A 21,990-nucleotide genomic window follows, 5' to 3' on the forward strand; every position below is an offset into this window, starting at 1 on the left:
TTAGTTAGCGAGTACCAAGCTGCCACTGGGAGGTGAGTGTGTGCGATAATGATCCCCAGCGAAATACTTACGCGAAAATTCGTCGTCTAGCCGAATGATAATGATTCGGTAATAGGGTTGAACAACTTTTCGGCAACGTATCTCCACCTGCCTCGTACACCTGAAACATGTTCAAATTCAAATTCAAGGTAAATCTTTGAGTCTTCAATGAAGCAATCGATAACGATAAGCAGTGTTTGTTCATCAAGAAGCTACGTTGGAATATTGTCAATCATGTTTTGAGCCCATTCATTGAAAATAAGTACTTTAGTACATAAGCAAACTTTTTTATAGGGGGATTCCTACAGTAAAATTATCTTAGTATGCGTAGAAATTCTTTAAAAACTTATTTTATTTTCAATACTGAATCGGATGCGTATTTTTGGAGCGAGAAAGCGGGAAAGTTGTTCACCTAAGGAACATTTTATCAATTGATTCTCGTAAGTTACCAACGTTTTTGTAGGATAATTTCCATCTCAACAAAATATCATGTAAGAAGGAATAATAGGAGTAGTACACACGTAACACACACATTTCCAATCATAATTCTAACGTTCAGAGGACGAAAATCATGTTTAATCGTCTCTAAGCTACAAGTCACGTTAAATTGAATTATTTTTATTTTTACCTCGCCTCGAACAAATGTTGGCAACTGCCTCTCAGATTATAATGAAGCTTTCGGAACAAGTAGACTTTGTCGCAAAAAATTTTTCATTCTTTGTTTTTATCCAAAATTGATCTAGACTGTTTTTTGAAAAGGGTTTCTTTTTTACTTTTATTTTTCCATTAGCCATTGTCGAAGTATGACAAATCCTACATAAAATCGTAGTACTAGTGATTTTCACGGAGTTAATCAGATTTTGTAATGAAAAGGCGAAAAAAAATCCGGAAACCGAAAAAAACGATTTAAAAAATTTAAAAATGCACAGTTCGAAAAAATCTTGTGATTGTACATCTCATAAGATACAAATAAATGGAGCGTTGTATTTCACACACATTTATCTTCCAGAACATGTAAAATTGTACGATTAGTAAATTAAACGGCTCGAAATCGACGGAAGTAAGATAAACAAAAGATTGATAGCGGAACTTGGTGGCCGAGTGCAAACTATACTTGAAGCCCATAAAACTCCGTACGAATGGAATATTATGCCATTTGTCAAGTAGTTATGAAATGTATCGTTTGTAGAATTATGTCACCTGTAAAATTCATATTTTATTTCTGTGCATTTACAAAAAAAGACCTTTGTAAATTTTTTAAATTGCTATAAAAGATAGATAAGATAGATGCCTTGAAACCGTTCATACATTTAAATAAAAGCCTTTTCATGCCCAATATGATTTTTTACCAGTGTCTTTTTACAGAACTAAACTAAGCTGATAACCATAATCATCCATGAATCCCACGATACTCAATTGTTCAGATTTTGCAAACTACTCTATTGCCAGATATCGGACAGAAAAGTTTTTTTTTCTCTTTAAAAAAGACCAAGTTTCAATGTAAACATAATTACCTTCCTTGAGACGAATCATCATCCACACCCTTTTGAGAAAAATTGGTAAAAAAAGGAAAAACAGATTGGAAAATTGACATGTGAATACAATGATGTAATAAAAACCTCGAAAATGTCACTGCCAGACGGGACTCGAACCCGTAGCCAACTCCTAACCGGGAAAATTGTTTTACCAAATAAACTAACCTGCAATCTCTCCGGTTAGGAGTTATCTACGGGTTAGAGTCTCGTCTCTGCGGTAACATTTTCGCGGTTTCCATTACATCATTGTGTTCACATGTCAATTTTGTCCAATCTGTATTCCCCGTTAGATACTGATCATATTAAAACTAGCTCAAGACGGCTCTACGTCTTACCAAAGGCTAAAAAACAAATCGTTGGTAAAAACAGTTTGCCACTTTCTAAAAGACAAAGTGGCTTTTTGTAACAAAGTCTGCATGTCCATGAAGTTTCATTAAAATCTGCTTGTTCCGAATACGATTTGGCGTGGAATTAGTTTTATGCCAAATTCCTTTCTCAATTCAATAAAAAGCATAGATCTCATAGAAAATTTCTGAATTTGGTCCAAATGTCTTTCTCAGGTATGTATTTTGAAAAATGGAACGAATTCGAATCAGTCAACTAAGTCCGTTTATTTATTATCTAATTATTTCGTTTTAAAAGAACGATTTTCGGGTTTGAACGCAACGAAAGTAGTGGTCAAAAACTATATAAAGTATTTCACATCAATTTTAGATTCAATTGAATAGTCACATAGTCTCATACATTAAAATTGAATATAAAGTGGCAATGTAATGCATATAAGTGATATAAAAAATTAAAATTATTCCAATAGGTATGCACTACTGTATATAAAAAATAGTAGGACTTTGTTCATAATTGCAAAATTCCAAATCTATTTCGTCCCAAAAGTAGTCCCCCCCGGCTCCAATATTGTGCTAACGGTTTCTCCAATCCTCGAAAGAGTCGTTAAAGTCAATGTTGTAGCCTTCAATGCGCGTAGCGATTCACGTTTGATGTCTTCAATTGACTCAAAACAGTCCTCGAAAGGTCGTTTGAGTTTGCTGAATAGACAGAAGTCACACGGAGCTAAATCAGGCGAATACGGTGGTTGCGAAACGATATTGGTCAAATTTTTGGCGTAAAAATCACGAAGAATCAATGAGTGATTTTGAAACTAATCATCCTTTCACTTTTTTTATACTATGAGTTAAAACAAGTTTTAACTCTGATTTCATGTTTTAAGCAAAATAACAAGTTTTAACTCTGATTTCATGTTTTAAGCGAAATAACATGTTTTACTTTTGCGTTATTTCATACTCAGAATCGTCACATTAAAACATGTTTTCCCGAAATAACATGATATAATTGTCAGTAAAGTACAACCCTGTTAGCATTTTCCGTCATTTTTCGACTATGTCAATTGACAAGCTGTTCAACAACAGCAGTTTTCCATCAAGGTAGCCATGTAATCATAATAAAATAAAACTGAAAACTTGTACCAACGTTGCTAGGTATACCGATTTCGCGGTATTTATACAGATTTTTGACCTCTACACCACAATACAGATATGTAGTCCCAGAATACCGATAATTCACGGATCGCACAGATAAGTACCGATTTTGTTTTTTAGCTTGAATAGATATGAAAAAAGGTTGTCGTGGGACCTTTTTTTCGCTCACCTCTTGGTGACATTTTCTACTACTTATGAAGAAGAGATATTGATACCGATATGATACAAATAGATTTTTGCGCCGAATACAGATTTTTGGAAAAATGTCCTGGCAACGCATATAGGTACAACCATTTTTCTAGTGTGAACAAAGCGGTTTTAACTTTATATTACTATCGTTAAAACATGTTATTTTCGGCAAATGTGAACATAGTATTAGACCCACATGATCTTTCAAAATGGTTTTACTTATCCTTCCGATATTCCAATGATCCCTCTGTTAATCGTTGATTCTCGAGCACCAATTCTTTGATTTTATTGACGTGTTCATCATCAGTTGATGTTGATGGCTGACCGCACTTTTAATACTTCAGAAAGACGGACGCATAATAAACACTAATGAATATTTTGACGTGACACTTGTCCATCTCTTGTCCATCAAAAGCAACGATTTGTCGGTGGTTCGCCGAGTTTAAACGTGGTCGTACCGACACAAATGACGCGGAACGCTCGGGTAGACCTGTGGAAGCCGTTACACCGGAAAATGTGAGTGAAGTGACAAAAATTATAATGAAAGATCGTAAAGTGAAGCTCCGTGAGATTGCTGAGATGACACAGATATCATATGGAAGTGTATTTACTATCCTTCATGAAAAATTGAGCATGAAAAGGTTTTAATGTGGAACACATTTTTGTTTTCTATATAGGGGTGCAAATTAGAAACTCAAGAAAAATACACGTAGAAATGTGGTCAGGCTTTGAACAATTACAGCTCAGTCAATCTATATATATAAAAATGCAGAGATCATTCTTTGTAATCGCATCACGTAAGAACGGATGGACGGATTGAGATGCTTTTTTTTTGTTTGATCAGTTTTTACCCCCACCGGGTTCGTACATCAAAAAAATTAGGGAAACTTACCGGAAAAGTGGTAAAAACCAATAAAGTATGGACAATGGAATTTTCCACTGAAAAAGTCACCAATGATTGCTAGATGATCGATAGGTGTTTGGCGCATAACGAGCTGCATAAGTGTTTGGCCGTCGAAGAAAGGAATACTAGATCGCTGAAAGAATCTTTTGGCGCGCAACGTGAATTGTGTGAATTCATGTGGTTCGTCATTCCGAGCCACGTGCTTAATTGGGTATCAACATTATTGATTGCCAAATGATTCAATGATGGAACGCATTTGGGTGTTCTAGCTATACCGTAAATATGATCAAAAGTTCTGATACTGTTTACCAGAAGATGCATTGTGTGCAATGTAATCAGTTAGTTGTTTATTGTTGGCCATCGTAGGCGTGAGTTGAACAAATCACCTTATAAATAGAACGATTTTTGTACGAATCAATGATAAGAAGCTGCTGTTTAAATAATGAGATCAATCATAGAGGTTTGCTTTGAATTCAGCATGCTGAAGTTCGTTCGCGTCGGGTAAATTCTGGTGGATTGAAAACCATTAGTTGTGAGATTTTATGCATTGACTCGAACGATAAGCTGCATACTGGTACAATCACTCCTCATCTTCACTCCTCTATAACAGAAGAACTGCACATTATTTTCATATAAAACTTTCTGATATAGATTCTCAGTGCCGAACTCCACCATTCACTAATTGTAGGTGGGGTACTAAACAAAATTATGTGGTGTTGACTAATGAGATGACTATTGATAAAACTATTAAACAAATGCAGTGTTCATGTAAAAGTTAATGGATACAATATTTAAAAGAATGGTAACTTGAACTTTCGAATGTCCAAGAATTACTCATTTTATCATTCGATTTTTTAACAATATCAAACTAACCATAGTACTCAAGGAGGAGTAAAGATTTGAAGATAAAGTGCGGAAAATTCGACGTAACAAGGTCCATTTAAGTAATAAGAAGATTTCTCGCATCTAAACTTTTACCGTCTACCAGAGGAGTCGAACTTAGCGATGCGAAACATCCGAGTCTCTGATATGTTAAAAATTTACTAAATAGTTACTGACTGACCAGAAGTCATACATTAAAAGTAAAAATAAAGTTTTATCGCTAAATTGTTAATGGAAATTTTTTCCTGTGATTGTCACGCTACGAACATTCATCAAACACGATTAAATAATATCACCAGACTAGCGAGAAGTGACGAAAAACAAGTCGCGAGGGCAGCTTTTGTAAATTTGTTCTAATCAATTTAAAGTAGTCATCTCAGTTATTTTTGCTTCACTTTTTATTCCATATGTCGAAACCATAGTCTGAGAGAGATCAACAATCGCTATTCGATGCACTGACTTATTTAGCAACCAATCGATTCGAAAACATTTAACCTAAACTTATGAAGTAACGTCGTTTAAGTATTTCAATTGCATACCATTTAAAAATTGGTTTGCCAATCACAGTAGCAGTCATAGTGCGTGAATGTCCGATTTGCGAAGTATCAACTATCGCACAAAAGGGAATCTATAAATATATGCCCGAATACATTTCTGATTTAGTTAACCTCTGGCTGTGAGCGAGAATTACTCGTATTTACCTTAAAATTATTATTTTCGTGTTCGGTCGTGTCTAACATACAATCCTTTAATTTTTTTCCCGTTCAATTTTCTAGGAAAATATGTTATTTGATTGAAAATATGCGCTGATTTTTAGTGTCTTTAGGGTGATCTCCACCCGATTTTCAGCTTTTCCTTACTAAATCACTTACAAACTCGATCTAAAATTTTGCATTGTTCCTTTGGGACTCAAAAGGAACACGAAAGGTTTAGTGGAGCTGAGATCGAAATTTTGTCCCACGCTTGTGCGTACTTCTTATGCAAATATAGATCTATTATTACGCTATTTTAATTAAAGATCACTTGAAACATTTAAACTTTTATTTTAAGTGTAACTCACATGCCGAATGTAGAAAAATAGCAGAGCTTCTGAAACATTCAGAATCCATTCTCCAGCTTTGATGTGAACGCGACTGGCAAAGTGCGTGTGAAAACCTAATAATTGAAATCCTTATTAGCGCCAATCGACTATCGATACAAGCCTGCTTTGATCGATTGCTGCAACAATCATGGCGATAAGATAGAAACTTTTTATTGTGGGCGCATTCAAACAAGAAATCAACCCACAACACGCAATCGATCGCTCTATTTAATTAGGTTTGCGGCAGAACTTTTCAATCATAGATTAGACGACTTCCATTTGAATTTAAACTCATACAAAAGCAGAATTCTAATGGAACAATTTTCCTGTCAACAATAATGCATAATATTTTAAGATAAAATAAAAAGGGCCGTTTTCATTGAAGCATCGACCACTGGATACAGATTTCCATTTTGTTAGAAATGTATTTGCCTATAGTCTTGAATTTCAGGACGACTCAACCATAACTGGAACATAATAAAGCTGCAATAGCAGCTGAACTGAATATCTCAAATACAAAACAGTAAATATTTTATAAACACTATCAAAGATAGTCCGCTCGAAGTTCACGGCCAGTGTGAAGCTAATCAATTGATATCTACTTCTCATACGCAGAGTTGACGTAGGACGACATTGTTGGTCGAAGTAAATCTTAGCAACCATTGTTATCATTTTGACGCGTGACCGAGGTCTGATAATGCACAAAATATAGTATAGATTTAAATCAATTTACATTTTTATTGCTCGAATTTATGAACGCTTGAATGCATGAAGCGATTAGCAACAGCTATATCACTATTGGAAGTGAGTCATTTTCGAGATATGAAAAAAAAATCATTTGATTGTATTACATGAAGTACGATCAAATTTCAAAACAGCTATCTAATCAATCATTGTCATAATTTTCAGTTTTGATTTATTGAAGGATTTTCGTTTCTTGTGATAACTTTATCTCGTATAGTCGTTGATACGTGATGATTTAGTAATTAAACTACTAGAATCAGTCGAATTTAATTTCTCATTCTTTGATCGATATAATGAAAATCAGTGACGTTTGGCTATAAAAAGTGTCTAAAATACACAGTTCGAAAAACGCCAGCGATTTCACATCTTATAAAATGCACATAAATGGCCTATTTCACAAAAAAATTATATTCAAGAACATGTGAAATTGTGTTATTTGAAAATTACGTGGCTTAAAATCGAATGAAATAAAAAACAAAAGATCGATAGCAACAACGCGACTTGAACCGAGAAACATTAGATCACAAAGCACGTCAGTTAATCGACTGAATCACAGAAGCCCATATTTGTTTGATGAATAATTGATAGCTATAAATCCATACAGCAACAGTTGGTTGCCGAGTGAAAACAACATCCGGAGCTTGCAAAATTGTGTACGAGTGTAGTATTGCGTCATTAGAAAAGTAAAAATATTTACATCTATTTTCCTGCACATATTTGGAGCAGGAAATTGAATATCAAATACGCCTCAGGTCTTGATTTTTCAATATAATTTAGAAGCAAAAGTAAGCGTAAATTAAAACATGGTATATAACTCATTGAAAAAGCAATGCATCAGTTGATTCAATTGATGTCTGTTTCAAAGCATCATTGAATTGTATGCCGTGTAATTTTCATTTTTTTTTTCTGTGTAATTGTATCGTTTGTAGAATTAGGTCACCGGTGTTTGATAAATCCAAATAATTATACCCCAGAATCTCTTGGGAAAAGAAAAAAAAATGTAGATGCGAGCTTCAGTTGATATCGACACTGCACATTGTACGACTTACACTGAAAACTGAAAAAAACTGAAAGAAAGAACACAACTTTGAAACTACTGTTCCGCTTATGTCGTTGACTGGATATGGATTTCATTCGCACAATTTGCAAGCGGAACTAAGAGTGACATTTATTTCGTGTCATTTTCCTCTTTTTGGAGGCAATGAAAATGATTTTTATTAGCTCTGGTTCTCATCATATTTTTCGAAGTCGGAAGGCTAACTTTTTTCAACAATTCGAGTTACTTTTTCTTCAAATTTCGTTCATTGTATAGAACTTTTAAATTTTCTCGTGGCCCAGTATATTTCGTTATGCGGAATGTCAGAATGTCAGTTATAATTGAATCTGTAATCAGAAATTAAGACATTTATTCCAGTAAATTTGACCGTTTGCCAAATTTTGTCAAATGTTTTGTGTTTTTCGCCAAATTTTGTCTTTCTCCTTTGAAAGAATTGAAGGAAATTATTGACTAATCATTATTGAAAGTATTGAGGGAAATTATTGGCTAATTAATTTCTCTAGTTTACAGACCATGAGTGTCTGTAACCAAATAAACCTTTTTTAAAATGTAGTATTTCGATGAATTTTTGCTGTAATATATAAGAAAAAAATATTAATATGAGAAAGGCATTACAGCATTTGGTGGATTAAAACAGGTTTTTTTTTAGGAAAAATCACTCATTGTCGAGTTTTTCTATGAGCTACTTAAAATTAGGCAGAATAAAATGTAGGTAGATTTCAAAATTTCAGGTAAATAACCGATTACTTTTTTTTTAGTTTGTTATGGATAGTAACTAAATAATTATCTACTCAATCTTTGACTTGATCGTAAAAAAATAGGTAGCGAGGGGTTGGGTGGATGTGTAAGAAGTCACTTACCGGTATTCAGGGATCAACATGATTCGTAAGGCAGACGTAAAGTCATTTCTATTTGCTATTCGATCCGTGAGGTGGCATTAGCAGATCAATATAAATACTAATGTACTGATGAGCTAAATGCGTAACGTTAAAAGTTATATATCAATAAAAGTCTGTGTATGTATGTAACATTTGTCTGCGCGCATTTTTTTTGGAAATGGCTGAGCAGATTTTTACAAACTTATAGCGATTTTGTTTTAAACGGTCACCGGTGTAGGACAGAAAACTATGCTTTGATTACACCTAAATTATAGTAAGTATGGTCGGTGCTACACTACACCGGTTTAGTGCTAAAACCAAAGCCGGCAATAAATTCAAATAATATGTCTTGTGGTCCCATACAAGGATCCTGAATTTTGTTTGGATCTGACTTCCGGTTCCGTAATTACGGGGGGAAATGTGCAAAAAATGAAAAATGAAATACTAACTTTCCACAGATATGGCTGAGATGATTTTTACAAAATTAAATTCAAATAAAAGGTGTTATGGTCCCCTAGACAATATCTAAATTTTTCCTTGATCCGACTTGACGACCAAACGTATCTATTCCGGCTATAGCAATCCCCAGCTTCTGCAGTGGTACGGTAGATGAAAAAACACAACACCGCCTCTACGAACGAAGCACGCTGTGTGTGGTGTTCGATTTCATATACGCGATAAAGAAAATGAAAACCAACACCGAAACTCGGTTTGGAAAACACAAACGAGTCCATCGGTTCCGAGCTTACATGAGCACGAGTTTTCAACCGTTTTGAAGAAAAAAGAATCACGACACAGGCACGGATGTCTGTTACCGGTTTGTAATTTTTGTTGAACACGGCGCTGAGGGAAAAACAAACCATAACCACCTTACGAGATGTGCGCCCGAAAGAAAATAATATTTACATACATGCTGTGACCGAAATTGATTGGATGTTCAATCACAAAGTTGGTTTTATGCAACTGATTCAAAAATAATAGATTAGCTTGAATTTCATATACAAAAGTAACTAAAGTGCAAAATTTATCTTATCTATCTTAGTTCGCTTATTTTCGAATAATTAGTTTTATCGAAATAGAGCATGAGTGGTAAGCCAAACAACTGGAATTAAAACAGAGACTTTATCTCTATAATCAATATTCCGAACGAAATATTATTATTTCCATTGAATTTATTGTTAGGGATTATTGCAAATGGAACAAACGCCTTGAAAGTAACCAGTAAATTCTTCTAGTATTATTAGACCAAACAAACAGACCGTGACTGAGCCGGTTGAAGCTTGAATCTAATAGTTGTCTTATTGTCTTATTTATTATAGATTGAATTTTATCCGGATTCGACCCCCAGGAAAATGAAAGATAAAAAATGTCTAACCTTCATTTAGTGTACGACACAAAGAAGTACGAAATTTTCGAAGTAGATTGTAAAACTATTGGAACTTCTAGGTCTACACGGGTACGGGTGTTGGTACCATGATTTTTAATCATGAAATCATGAACCATGTCTTCTCATAAAAAAAAGCAAAATGATTGATATCGTGAAAAATTGTCATAAAAGATATGTTATTGTTCATGATATTAAAGGTTTTGATGATGAAATCATGACTTATTATTCATGATAGATATGATTCATGATTTCATGATTTTTAATCTTGGTTCCAGCAATAGATTTTCATCCGTGTAGCTATTTAATGACTGTAAAAACTCACTACAACTCTGCCAGTCTCCCTATTTCGGTTCCGGAAACAGTTATTCAAAATGTCCAATATAAAACTTGCATTGATTTCTTGTGACTTGTTAATGAGAAAGGTACTAGGTGGATTGAAACAGATTTTTATACTCGATAAAAATAGTTGTAACGTACGACTGATTCTTCAAAAGCGAGTTATAAATAAAAATGCGGTTAGCGACACTCCAGTGTTCCATGATGGTAAACTACTAGACGAAAAGTGAATCTTCATTTTTTTACTTTCCGATGCTGTGTTCGGTTTCTCCCTCCCTTGTTGGGTTCCAGTGTAACCGGAAAACAAAATGTGTCAGGCTGCATCGGGCTACCCTGTAAAACAAGAGTATTCATAAGTTTTCCGTGATCAATCGTTCCATGTTTCCAGAAACCTGGCAGAATTTGAATATTTTTTGCTTGAATGACACACCCCAAGCAGAAAAACAAAAATTCAAATTATCGTGAATTATGAAACGTAATCAAATTTCATTGAGTACAAGGAGAGTTACAGAGATTTAGAAACATTACCCATTTTTTCCGTTTTCTTCCAATGAAAACCAATTTTTTATTTCTATGAGAGCCTTTTTTCGTTAAATGCCACTTTTCCAAACGCCGAAAGCTTTATTAGTATCGGTAAAAAATAGGCATTTCGTTAAGCTAAAGCTGTTATTATGAAATTCACAGTGACGGATTTGTTGCATACCGTGTAGGCGTTTAACGTTTTTTTTTCGTCAGAAATCCCACAGCTCCCCATAAGCCATTGATCTGCTTTCCAGAACAACTCCTGGCTGCAAATAGCTGACGCTACTTCCAGAGTCTATTTGTCTCGGGTTGGATTTCATATTAAGAGCCACATGACTTTATTGAGTACGATAAATATAATTGCCCGCTCTCGCCGCTAGCTCTAAATTGAAAATCGGTACTAATCAGTATAATTCAAATATGTACTGTACAGTTCGTGCTGGCATCTCATCAGACACAGTCGACAATTGCTTACGGTCGAGACGATAGAAACAAAGACAATACAGTGTAGTGAACAATAGAGTGTACGAAATGGGCAAATACGATTTAACAAAGCCTGAAACTTGGCCTACAAGGCCAAATTCAATTTGTATTGATTTCAAGCGCTGCAAAGTTAGACCAGCAGCAACCGAAATTGAAATCTTGCTTAAGGAACGAATGCATCTAAACGTTACTGATGTAAGTGAGATTCAATTCAACAAGGCGTCGAACTGTGTGTACATTATGTTCAAACGTGAAAAAGATGCAATTGCATTTGCTTCGGTTAATAACGGGGTGCACAGTATTGATCATGACAATGTTAAATATAAAATCCCTGTGTACATGGTGGATAATGCCATAGAAGTACGCGTGCATGACCTTCCCCCGCAGACCAGCGAGGGGTATGTTCGGGAATGTATGTCGCAGTACGGTGAAGTTCTTTCCATCGAAAGGGAAGTATGGCGGAATTTTTTTCCGGGTATCCGGAATGGCGTGCGAGTAGTACGTATGCAACTACGTAAAGCAATTCCATCTTACATCATTTGTGATCAAGACGGGATACATCCGTGTAAAACGCTGATTACGTATGAAAATCAACTGGTTACATGTCAGTTTTGTGAACAACCTGCACACTACGGCAAACCTTGCACTGAAACTGCAAAAAGGACATCTTTAAACAAATAAAAGGACAACCGCCCAACAACGGAAACTAGTGAGCGCAGTACTCCTGTTGTACCATCAAACCCACCAACAACTGCAATTAATGCACAACAAGGTGCGTCTACAGCAACTAACAACCAACCCAAGAATGCGAATTACAAGGAAAACGAAGAAAAAACGGAAACCAACAACGATACCACCGATGCGGCAATGGAGGACGAGACGAGCCACGAACAAAGTGCCCCTCACTCATCGCAAGATAAAAATGGAAGCTCCTCTCCCCCTAGAAAAAGGGTGACAACGAGATCCAACGGTAAAAAAATTATTTTATCTAATAAAAACATGGCTCATTCGGCCACGTAAAGCTTGTACGCAAATTGGCCTGAATAAAAAATTTTTTATAAAAAAAAAAAAAATATGTACTGTTTAAATGAATATTTGGTATACTATAAACTTTTGAAGTATTTGCCCAGACTAACAGACAAGACACTCACATTTGATTCTTTAATCATTTTAGCTGTCATTTCGAATATTCCTTTAGTTAGGACAGTAGGACAGTGTCATGATGGCGCCATGTTACCCTATCAAAAACATCCTGTCTGTTATCTAGACTGTGTTTATTTTTCATTTACCAACAGAGTTGCCATTCATACAGAATTACCTGTAATGTATTGATTTGTGTCCATGCGAGTTTCATGCAGGATACAGATTTAAAACATATTGCCAACACTAAATACAGAATTCGATGTAAACATTTCAAAAGGGCCCAAAAACAATTGGCATATTCTCTTTGTTTACTTTATCTTTCGACTGTATCTGCGTCTTTATATTCAATATCTGATGCATATCTGAAACTGTCACAAAACTGGAAATATTTTCTTTAATTCTACATAAATATTTTGTAAGTAAACGTAAAGTTAGGGAGTTATTTACAGAAGAGAAAGTAAACAAAGAGAATCTCTCATTCGTTTATATAACCTTATGAAATGTTCACGTCGAATTGTATCTCATTCTCATCCTCCAACGCAATACACAATCGAACCCGTTTTGTTACAATATTTACTGGCTTCTGGTTTGCCGCTACTTAATTTTCAAAAATAGTCTAGATGAACAACATTGAGAAAAATGAACCTACCAACATCGCTAACAAAGTTAAATATTTTATCAACGTAATCAAATAATTCATTGATACGATTCATTTCCAAATATTATGATGAAATCAGGCATCCCTGCAAACAGCTAATCGGTGTTGACAAACGAGGGGAACCAACTAGTAAAAAAACTTTATATAACACAAGGGGGGTACCTATAGGAAATAGTTCGCGAGGTACAATATAGGTGGAACCAGTGCATCATGAAAATTTTTTTTTATAAGAATTTACTCATACTGTCATGTCTGCTAGTCTGTGGTATTAGTATTTAATTGTAATTTGGAACTAGCCTTTTCAGCTGAAACCTTCCAAAGAATGAAAGTTATAGAGTAAAAAAAATATTTTTGGTTGTAGTGTTTATGTTTATGTCGTAGTGTTTATGACTTCATTGTCTGCTGGTGAACAAAAGTCTTCATTGGTGGTACTACATTGCATACAATCCTAACTATTATTGAATTGACCATTCATGAATATAAATAAATCTCGATGAACATTAGAAAAGGTCCCAAGTGCAAATGACAGTTTCTCTTGGTTTACTTCCTCTTTCGATTATTACGGTAAATTCCAGTAATTTCCCGCAAATTCTACAGTTTCTATCGAAAGTTGATGGTTTTTGCTATTGTCCTATGTGAAGTGTTAGGTGGAAGGATTGCTGATTGAGCCGTAATACTGGAAAGAGAAAGTAAACAAAGAGAGAGGTTAATTTTTCAAAAGGGCGTATAAGCAAGTGACAGTTTCTCTTTGTTTACTTTCTCTTCCATTAATTACCAAGATTTCCACGTTTATCACTCAACTCTTTGCATGAAATGATATCCGAAACTTTCGACTTTCAAACAGAATTGTGATATCAAAGAAAATCTTTTTAATCACATCACAATAATCGAAAGAGAGAGTGATTAAAGAGAAACTATCACTTGCTTATACGCCCCAATGAAAAATCAACCGAGAAATGTGAGACAACACACGATATTTTTGGAACCAGTTAGAAAACAACTTTTGGACTTTTGAAAATTATTGGGTCGCTTTTGTTTCCCTTCGTTTCACATTTAAAATTTCACTGTAGGGTTAATTTGGATTGGCCCTTTTAAAATAAGAAAATATATCGGAATGAAACTAGTGCTTTTAGATTTGCCACAATGGCCTTACACAGAAAGAAATAATTAAATTTACACGACATGTCATTCAGTATTGACATGGAATAGACATGGGTTGAATCGAATATTTCATTGAAACCCTTCATCGATGCAAAAATAAATTGAATTGCATTGAATTTTAAATGAATAGAACTGTATCTTTCAATTAACGCTTAGTTTTGTGATTAAATTATATTGAAACATACAGAATTGTGAAGTAATTTTATGTTTAACTGCCTGTTCCAAATATGTGCATAAAAATAGATGTAAATTTACAAAATATTTTTATCTGTGTTAGTATTAGTAGAGATTTCAATGTAGGTAAGAAATTTAACGGGTGTTTTAAAAATCAATCACCAAGTAGCAATTCTTCTATAGACTTAGGGCATATTCAGGAGTGTTCTAGTTCTAGATGCATAATTTATGTCAGTTTTAAAATTTAAATCTAGAAATTATAACAAAATAAACTGGCAGCCCCAGCAGCGTTTTATCTGTGTTTCAAATATAGAAAAAAATAGAACGGCAATGTATACCAGTTTTAAATTTGACAGTAGAACTGGTCGAATAAATAAAACTAAAACGCATTGCTGGGGATACGTTTGTTTCAGTTTCATTTACATTATAGGCCACCCATATGAATCTTGCAGCTGCTGAATTTGCTCTTATAGAGGCGCTTTGAGCAGCCCAGCAGTCGCTTATGGGCTCTTGCGTTCAAGTTTCCATACAATGGTAATAAATGCGTGCAAAGTCGTACGCAACGGTAATTTTTAATGGATTTTCACTTGTATGTTTCACACAGCTGTTTTGAAAAAGTTTGTACTAGCTTGGATGTCTGTTCTCTGTGGTATGAATATCAATACTATCATTAAACTAATGCCATGGATACCAAAAAAATACTAATTGATGTTAATTTAACAAAGAAAAACAATTTGTTTTTTCATAACATTATGGCAATCAATTAACCTTGGCAATCTTACGATACGAAATGAGATGAAACAAAGTGCAATCAAGTGAATTAAGTGCAAACTTTCCTTTTATATTTTTGAAGATTTTTATTGCTTAGCGGGTAATTTTAGAATATTTCAATCGTTGATTAAACAAGTAAAAAGTCAACATGACTAATTATGAACTCATCCAACATTGAATACTGGTGTAATTATGTGAAATAGTGAATATGTTTTGAGATGAATCAAATTAATTTTCTAACGGAAAGAACGATCGCTAATGGATTTAAAACCATTTTTAAATGAAAAGTGTGACAAAAACTTAAACATTTTAAAATATTTCCCAGTTTGGTTCAGGAACGTTGAAAGATATGATTCATGTTCAAAGATCTGAGATGGAAATAGGAACTAAGATGAAATAGGGAGCCGTCACCCTACGTTTCTTGTTTTATTCGCTTTCAAAAGGCAGTTGTTTTTTTTTTTTCAAATTGCATTTAGAATGGAGAAATACAACAAACTCTTGAAAAAATGATCAATAAGGAGTGTATCGAAAATAAGCTATCCACATACATTTGTGTTGTACGCATGTATTTGTGATGGTTTTTTATGCTCAGATCACAGCATGCTGTGCCTTTGGCTGTCAGCTTTCGTTTGGTTACTTGTTTGTGCGGTTGAAATTCTGCGTTTTCAAAATGCCGAGTATTGAAAAGGAAGTGAAAATTAAGGTTCTGGACACATGGCTAAGTGAGAAGGGTATTACTATGCGAAAATTGGCGAAGCGTTTTGGAATTAATTATGCCAGTGTTAATACCATCATTAATAAGTTTGGAGAACACTATTCTTTGGATGAGCTACCAGGAAGAGGCAGAAAACCCAAAACTGGACCAGAAAGTGGTATCTCTAATCATGAAGAACAAATCAATGTCAATACGTGATTTAGCAAAAGGGCAGGAACGAGTTTCGGAATGATCCAGCGTATCAAGAAACGAAATCATCTAAAGACCTACAAGAAGCAGAAAATCTCGAAACAAAGTGTAGAACAGAAGAAGCGAGCAGCAACAAGGGCCCAGAAATTGTATTCGTGTCTTTTGCAGTGTCCGGATGTATGCGTTTTGATGGACGATGAGACTTCTGTAAAGAAGGACTCAAAAACGCTTCCAGGTCCATAATACTTTACTGTCGTCGTTGGGGAGGATGTGAGCGAAGTGGACAGGTCGATTCAAGTGAAGAAATTCGGTCGAAAGGTTCTGGTATGGCAAGCAATATGTTCCTGTGGTTTGAAATCAACCATTTTTTACACTACCGGAACTATAAATGAAGAAATCTATCGATCTGAGTGTCTCCAGAAGAGATGGCTGCCTTTATATAAGAAGCATAGTACACCTCCACTGTTTTGGCTGATTTTTGGCGTCGGCTCGCTATGCCAAAACCACTCTCAATTGGCTTGCGGAAAAGGGAATAAATATCGTTCAGAAAAATATCAATCCACCAAATTGCCCTGAGCTTCGACTCATCGTACGTTACTGGACAATCGTGAAGAGGGTCTTCAAGAAGACTGGTAAGGCAGCTGGGAACATGCTAGATTTCAAACAAATTTGGGCTCAAGCGTCAAAAAAATGCGATACAACACTTGTCCGGAACTTGATGGAGAGCGTTCGATCAAAAGTTTGAAAATTCGTTAAGGAATAACTTAAATTTCATCCGGTTGTCACTATGCTCAAGTGTAACCTCGTACAATAAATAATAAATTTTTAGTTTGAATAAAGTATCGTTTTTTAAAATATTTTGCAAGAAAAATATGTGGATAGCTTATTTTCGATACACTCCTTAGACATCTATATATATATATAAAATAATAGCGAAAAAAGTGTGTGCTGCTAATGTTCTCTGGTATGCGTGGATCGATCTTAAAATGATTTTTTTTGTTCGAAAGGTGACGTTAATGCGGGGGTTTTTGGCTATAGTACATAAGGAAAATCCTCCGGGAAAGTAGAGAAAAGCTAGAAAATTGGTTCGTTTAGGATTGGAAATTTTCCACTCAATGCATGCTAGATCTCCGATGATTGTTGGGCGCGTATCGAGTTATGCAATGTTACTGGCCGCTGGAGACCAAAATGTGAACACTAGATTATTAATGAAACCGTTTGGCGCCAAACGAGCTGATTTGTGCAAAAATTTCACTGAGCCTACTTGATTCACGTGTTTCTTTATTTCGAATCACTTGTTCAATTAAGTAAGAGTACCAAATGAACAGCATACAAGTTTCCATTTTCCGATATATAAATTTGGGCTCAATACCGTGAAGTCAATTTATAAAATCGTTTACCGTTTCTTTTATGATTCGTTGTTTTACTAAAACTCCAGAAATGTGAATCTCATCTTCTTGATAGATATAATTATTGCTGTCATAATGCACTGAGACAACAGGATTGAGGTGTGCTGCCACTTCAAATTAAGACCGTTAACTCAAACACCAAAACTGTCCGGCTCTCTACTTTTTGGAACAATTCCATTCGAATTAGAAGGAAATTTTCTCGGCTTAAATTTTTCATAAGCATTTCCCATATCTTTGAAGAATTTATTGGACGAGATTTTGGGTAAATTTTTCTCGAAACGACCTCCAAATTTCGTCAATTGCTTCATATTACAAGTTCGGTTATTTATTTGAGCCCAAACGTCTTCAATTGGCCCAAATGCGATTCGAAATATATCAACCCAGAGTACTTCGAAAATCCCGTTTGCCTCCTATTTTTAAATTACATCGATTGAACCGAGATTTGGGAACTCATCGACATGTTTTACCTATTCGAATGATTCACTCTCTTGATCATAAACCGTCAAACTGACTTTGGTTGTATTTTTCTTGAATCATTTGGGACATTTAAGAGCAGGTAAAAACTGCTGTGTACGTGTGTACCTCAATTGGGGAAAATGTTAAGATCGAAACAAAAACAATTGTCAGATGATTCATTTTTACAGAACACTCTACCATTCTACTTCACTAATCTCGAGCGATCATGAGGGTTGTTCGATTATTCTAATTTAAGAGTATTCGAAATAATTTCCATCCAAAGATAAGTTTTGAGCTGTGAGAAATTCACAGGGACAGCTACAGGTACAGAAATAAAAGGAACATGTACAGAAGCTAAGTTCAGGAAAAAATAAAGAAGGTACAGGCACAAGTGCAGAAAGTACAAAACCAAGTACAGAAATTAAGGGAAACAAGTAAATCAAGTATTGGCACAACTGAGTGCAGAAAAAGGTACAGAATGAGCAGATGGTACAGATATAAGTACAAAAGTTACAGGACCAAATACAGAAAATACTGGAGCAGGTATAGAACGTACAGGAACAAATTCTGAAACAAGCACAGAAAGTACAGGAAAAAACACACAAATTACAGAAACAAGCACACAAAGTACAAAATAAAGTACAGACAATAGAGGAACAAGTACAAAAAAAAAATTAAAAGTTGAAAAGGTAATCGCAAATGTTGTCGAGACAACAATTATGAATGGCAAATTAGAAGAAGAAAAAGTTTTCATTCCACGCATTCCAATGATGCCCACTGACATGTCATTTCAATTTGAACGTCATTTTCTCATCCGTTTAACTTTTCTATTACTGTCAATAATCGTTATGAGTCTGTAGCGTGAATTTTGAGTTGTCCGCGATATAAAAAGGTTGGGGCCACTATCATAGAGCATTATAATGATATTTTTCTTCAATAATCATTAAAATTGATAAGTAGTTTTGATTTTCTACATCATATTATTGCGCTACGAAGTGTGCAGGGGTCCGCTAGTCATATAATATGTCTTTCCATACAAAATGCATGGCGTCTAACCAGCTACCGTTTCGCATCGAGAATAAGGTTTCCTTTTTTACGAGGACATTTTACTTAATGAAAATTGCATAGATCGATAGCGAATAACATTTTAGAACTTAAGCCGATAGATAAATTCAAAATATGTTTTGAAAAACGGGTAAAAACGAAACATGTCTGTCAGACGGAGGGTTGGAACGATTTGGAAGGGGAGAGTAGTGTCGTTCACTTTCGTTGTTGACACTTACACTACAATGTCTTGCACTGTTGAGATATTGATCTGAGTTATAATGGTATCAATTTCCAATATAATTTCCCAAGCAACTCCAATTATTCAATCAGCACAAAACATAGTTATATTAGTATGCAGTCCGCCAAGATCATCATCACATCACAACACCACGCAAACCATCGGCAAATCACTGCCTACTCCGATCGGTAACTTATATGCGACCAAGTGCATAACGATCGATGTTCCATATTCATCTTTTGACTGCCGTCTGGTTCAGCGTGTAACTACTTTAATCTATTAAATATACTGTCTTTCGTGAGTGCAAACCAAAGCAACTTCGGGGTGGCTCACTGCATTCAGCGGACGACATTCCACATCGGCGGAGTGGAATATTGTCTCCGTCTGCTGCTGGAAGACCTGACTACAAGAATTGAAATTGCAGATGCACATATTGTAATATCCGTAACAGGAGATTTTAACACTGCACAGACGGTGCAAATGTATTTGCATATATAGGTCTTCGAGAAGGAAATAGTTGCATATTGTGCGGCATTATTCGATCAGTTCCGGGAATGAAGCAGATGCACCTTCGCTGCCACCGTCGGGAGCAATCTTAATGCTACGTATAATGTCTTTCGCTACAGCAGCCGAATCGATTTATCCCTGCTGGAATACTATCGGTGTATCCTAACAACGGCATGGAAGGTGTCTGCTAAAAATACTGTCACGACGGCAACCGGTGAGGACTAAATGACGACGGGAAAACGGACTGGGCAAAAGTGCATCGTTATTATTCATTTGGGAAGCATTAGGAGCCGTCGCCGCTGTCGGTTGCATAAACGATTTGAACCAATTTGCTGCTGAAATGTGTGTTAGTATTATACAATTCTAAACGAATGCTTTCCGATTATGCAATCAAGAAGCTATAGAACGAGCGACAGATGGAACGACGTTTTGTTTCGAGGATGACGGTGCCGGAGGCACTGTATATTAACTTGAGGCAAGATGCTGGTGAGACTTTTTGGCAGTAATGTGAAGTGGTACGTGGGATTCACTAGCACGTTTTTCTAAGCAAAGCAATGAATCAATACTTCCCGCAAATGCTCTTTGCTCGGCAAGAATTCAGACATGTTTACTTCATTAAATGTTTATGATCACAGCTTGCAATTGACAAAACAACAATGTTTTTTTTTTTGGAAAGTTGTTACAGGACAAAAAAATGACGCAATAGCTTCGTCAATAAACTAAGCTAATGTTTGCAGAGACATCTCTCAAAAAAATCCGGCATTATTAACTGGCACATCTGGTAGGTCTACCGAGTTGATTGCATAATCAGACTAAAGTTATAACTTCTTTCTAAATTTCAAAATTCAATATTCGTCGCACCTTGAAAATAAAAACAAACATTCTCAGCCGCTTCGAATGTTGTGCTAAGCAGGTTTTGGTTGGGATAGCTAAATATCTCAAGGACTAGCAGCTTCTCGGATTTCTATTGACGCAGTATTCTCAACGCGGCATATTCATCAATAGTGATTTTAAAAGTAAATTAGATCCAACCGCTTGAAGCTCGAGCCGCAAGATGCGTCTTACCAACGTGGTCCCAATTGAAAACCGGACCAGTCCAGACTTCAGCCGGTCGTGCGAACACTCGGTGGCAGGGTCGGACCGTTGAGGGGAGGGTGTGATGAACTGCGTTCGAAGGAAGAGGTAAGGTGAAACATCTATTTAGAATTTATAAACATACAACTGCTGCAATCTGCCGGGTGACACTCTTTTTAATACAATCAGCAGACAGTGGTAATGATGATAATAGTAGGAGAAGCTTATTCGAGACAGTTTGGTCAAAACAAGTCTAAGCAATGGCAGCATGCATACTACAATTTATTTTCGCTACCGCTGGCTGATTTGAATTAGGAACAAACAAGAAACGATTGCGACTGCAGACGAATGCAATTTATTCTAAAGCTTGCGCTGGGAAACGTATTTAGACTGTCTACAATTGAAAGTTTGAATATTAGATTGAAAGGTGACCTAGTTTCAGGAGTCATGAGTGCGGCACGATTTACATTCGTAAGATTGTTTTGAACATATACAATCTACATTACTTTTATTTTAGGATCAGCATTAATATTCTTTATATATGGCATACCTGCTTTCGGAGGCGGAAACCGAGGACTAGTAGTCCCAAAGTAGATTTATATATTCACTAACTAGCAAGATCTGCCAACTAGATGAATTTAGCAGTAAGTTTTATACAAATATGCACCTCGTTTCGCTATTGATTGTGAAAAAATCCTTATGACTAATCGCACTGTAATACCAGAACCGAAAGTAGGATCTGGATCAACTTTTCGAGAACTTTTTAAAAGATTTCAAAATCTTTTATTTGCATCTTAGTTTGTAAAAATCGATTGAGAAATTTCCGAGAAAATTAGGTGCGCATTTTTTAATAAGTTTGCACATATTTCCTTGTAACTCCGAAACCGGAAGTCTTATTCAAATGAAATTGAAGAAAAT

This window comes from Malaya genurostris, chromosome 3, assembly GCF_030247185.1.
Source record: "Malaya genurostris strain Urasoe2022 chromosome 3, Malgen_1.1, whole genome shotgun sequence".
In the NCBI taxonomy this organism is placed as follows: Eukaryota; Metazoa; Arthropoda; class Insecta; order Diptera; family Culicidae; genus Malaya; species Malaya genurostris.